We start from the raw sequence: 4,046 nt of genomic DNA, 5'->3' as shown, positions 1-4,046 counted from the left end.
GTGAAGTGGTCAGATGATATGAACTCAAGTGCCAGCAATATGCAGATGACATTCTACCTATCCTTTACCACATACAACCAAACCCCTCCAGCAAGATAGTCCAGTGCATGGATGAGATCAGCTCACGGATGAAGAACAGCTGTCTGAAGCTGAACCAGAGCATGACAGGGATGATGCTGGTGGGCAGAAGAAAGTATTTTGAGGAGTTTGCACCCATGGTGCAGGCTCCTTTGATTGAAAGTTCACTCCACAAATGATCAATTCAATGTGTTGTCTAGATTAAGCACGCTTGGATTCCTTGATGACACTGAGCTCTTATATCACAACAGTCGCAAGTAATTCTTTCTACTATCCCCAGTTGGCGAGAACACTGCCACAGCCTGGTGGATGAAGACCTGGCCTCAGTTATTCATTCCTCCATCACCTCTCATCTGGACTACTGCAATACGATATACCTGGGCATGAAACCTTCAGTACAAACTCCAACTAGTACAAAACACTGCAGCACATCTCCTCAGCAACACAGGCTTCCGTGAGCACATCAAACCTGTCCTCCACTCTCTACCCTGGCTTCCCATAGAATTTCTAATCAAGTTCAAATTTTCAGTCCATCTCTTCAAAGTGCTCCATGACTTGGGCCCAAGATAACTAAAAGACCATTTAAAGCCCAGGATGAAGACTGTGGTTGACAACTTCGCTCCTCTGGCACAATAGAACTCTCAACAATAAAAGTAACGCTTGCCTCTGTGGGAGACAGAACCTTTTCCAGGTGTGATCAGAGACTATGGAATGAACTCCTGCAGAAACTAAGGACTACCACTAATCTCTCCACATTCTACTACCAGTGTATGACACATTTCTTTGACCTTGACTTCTCTAATATAAACACATAGCAACAGGTATATTTAACAACAAAAACCTCAACTCCCTACCAACACAAGACATTCCTGTCCACATGCTTCTCCTTCTGGGGACAAGATGAGAGAACAAACAAACATGATAGATGTTAGTCACATTGCTTAGTGCACTACAGATAGCCTGAAACAATGACGCAGAACTGTGAACACCTGTTAATTTGAATGGAGTATCAACTTTAAAGCCCAATGAGAACATTTTATTTAATTAGAGTGGGGCAAAACTCAATTTTCATTCCATGGGAAATTCTGACATTTCAAAATTTGATTTTGTTCGAATTAGAATGAAAACAAAAATTTTGAAGTTTCCCATTGACTGAAAATTCCCCCCAAAATTTGTTTCAGATCAATCAATCAATCAATCAATCAAAAAAAAAAAAAGAAGTCACCATACTCCCATGGAAAGTTTTAATTTTTGACGAGCTCTATGGATGGTAGGAGATGGACATGAGGAGCCCTGAAGAGGAAATCAGGAATTGCTGCATGGAAGAAGATGCAGAAAAGAACAGAAAAGATTTACACAGCTAGGCAAGAGAAAGAGAAACATAGAGAAGAGGATGGGGAAGGAAGAGAAACAAACAACGGAAACAATTGTGGGCCTAAAAGGGAGCTTATTTTTTCCCTGAGTGATGACAGCAACTATTAGGTGTTGAACAAATAATTAATAAATAGGTTTAATTATTCCTTGATCTCTGTGCAAATCTCCTGCTGACATCTGTGGGCATTCCACTCTACACTCTCTGGTGTATATAGTCCTGAATATATACCCTGGCCAATGGGACACAGAATTCCTCCCTCTTCTCCAAATGGGTTAAACATCCCTACCCTATGTGGCAAGACACTATATGAATCCATGTGCTGCTTTCTGTGAGCTAGTCACAAAATGGCAGCATCACACCGGATCTATCTAACTTCAGGATTTTGACTTGAGAGTCAGGCTTTTGACGATTTGTCAGGCCCTCAGGACAGCCTCTCAAAATCTTGGGATTTTCAACAGCAAGGGACGCAGGGACTTCTTCATGCCAACTGGCAGAGAACACAGGGATGCATCGGATTATCCAGGGATTCCCTAAGTCAGATATATGCATATTAGTTCACCAAAGGGTGGCATGTGAGGTCTTTTCCAAGATCCAGTAGCCCACTGGTCATCATAACCATTTAAAAATGTAAGTACAGATACTATTTAAGATGTTATGTAGCTATACTGGAAATAATGTTTTCAAAGCCTTGGCGTTAAGGAAGGTAAACAGGAGATGACATGCCTTGAGCAAGTCTCTTTCAGGGAGGGGGCAATAGATGTTTATCTCCCTGGCTGGTAATTGTGTTTTGTCTGCTTTGCAATGTAGGTCTATTTTCATACTGACTAAACAAGAGAGTGCAAAATCAACAAGACATTGTGAAATCCTCAAGAAAGGAATATGGGGTGGGGTGGCGGGGGAGGCAGGGTGATGTCTTGTTTACAAATGAAGACAAAGGAAGGGACTTGTTATCTAGAGAAGCAAAGGAACACATGGTTATCTTTTATGTAGGGGGCAAGCTGGCAAAATGCTTGTTCTCATGAATAAAGGATCACAGCCAGGCCTGGCTGAAAAGTGCTGGAAGGACTTTGGGGTGAGCTTTGCTCTATAAGACACTAAAGTGTCTAGGTCCTAGAATGCAAGTTATGAATTTATTGTATATGTAATCACAGCTTTCCAATACTTCTGCTTGCTCTCATTAGAATCTTTTTGTTAAATAATTTTTTATTTTCACTATAAACATCTAAGTGCTGTGCATCTAGCAGAATGGTGATCTGAGGTGGAACTGGGAAGCTGGGGTGTTCTGCTTCATTGGGAGCAGCGAATCTGTGAATACTGCATGAGTCCAGTGTAACAGGGGCTGGGCACTTTTGGGAGATGTTTGGAACACTCTAGAGTTGGAGCGTGACTATCGCTAGCCTTCAGAGGGACAGTGGAGCCTGCGTTTGCTGAGAGGTGAATGTTTGTGTTGCCCGTGGTTGGTAGAGTCAGGGAGCTGGCCAGCACAGACAAGGCTTCCTCATGCTACAGGCAGGTGGTTGTGAGTATCCCATAACCCGGCTTTCCCCCAGCAAGTGCCACAGCACCACAATCATGAAAGTGACACCAAAGTGTGCTCACAGGGAGTAATGAGATGAGCCCTGTCCCTTTATCACAGGACAGAAGTAACTCCAGCTGAAATCAAATGGGAGTCACCTCCACACTGGGGTAACCAGCTCCACCCACTTCCCCATTCACTTGGGGCAGGAGATATGGTTTTGTTAAAGTGTATTGGAGATCAGGGATTTTCCTTTAAATGGCAGACAGAAACTGAACAGGGCAGGAGAGTCTACCCCCAGGAAAATCAGGCACTTCACTTTGCAAAGGGAGGTATGTGTCACTCACACACAAACACAGCACCGGGACAGGTAGCACCCAGCAGCGAATCAGAGCAGGCGCATATTGCTGAAGGGACACCTGGTGCCCCAGGCCAGACATTGCCTGGAGCCCTGTGCTAGCAGCTGGCTAATAGCCGACATAGGCCCAGTGCCTTCAGAGCTTTGGGGGAAGGAGGGAGCCGAAGAAGTGGGCAGCGATGCAAGGAACTCAGCGGGAGGGGATGAGGGCAGAAGGAGCCTGCGAATGGCCCTTTTAACAGCCTCTTGGGGGAGCAGACATGCCAAACCCGTGGAAAAAAAACACAAAAATTGGGCTTGTTTTTGGCTTAATTGGCTTGTGAGTTGTTTGTTGGCTAGTTTTTGGCTTTAGCTTGTTTGGCTTATAACTTGTTGCTGCTTCTTCTTTTGGATCAGCTCCTGGCAAGCAGGGGAGAGAGCCAGGGGTACACAGTAGGCCCACCACAGTCCCAGACTGCATGCCACGGGATCTAGTCACCTAGAGTGTTGGGATTCTCCGGGATTGGCTTGTTTTGAAAGGCAATTAGCTTGATTTTGGGGTTATTGTGAAAGTCACGGTGCTTATTTACCCCTGAAAGCTGGCAACTGTGCAGGGATGTCAGGGCCCAGGGCACGCCAGGGGAGCAGCGGGAGGGAGGGGCCAGGCCAGGCCAGAGCCACCGCCCTGGCCTTGGCCCCAGCGCCCCCCCGGGCCGAAGTCCGGACGCCAGCACCGCTGG

Source organism: Lepidochelys kempii, chromosome 5, assembly GCF_965140285.1.
Source record: "Lepidochelys kempii isolate rLepKem1 chromosome 5, rLepKem1.hap1, whole genome shotgun sequence".
Taxonomy (NCBI): domain Eukaryota; kingdom Metazoa; phylum Chordata; order Testudines; family Cheloniidae; genus Lepidochelys; species Lepidochelys kempii.
The sequence above is the reverse complement of the archived record's forward strand: the minus strand, read 5'-3'. Positions refer to the sequence as shown.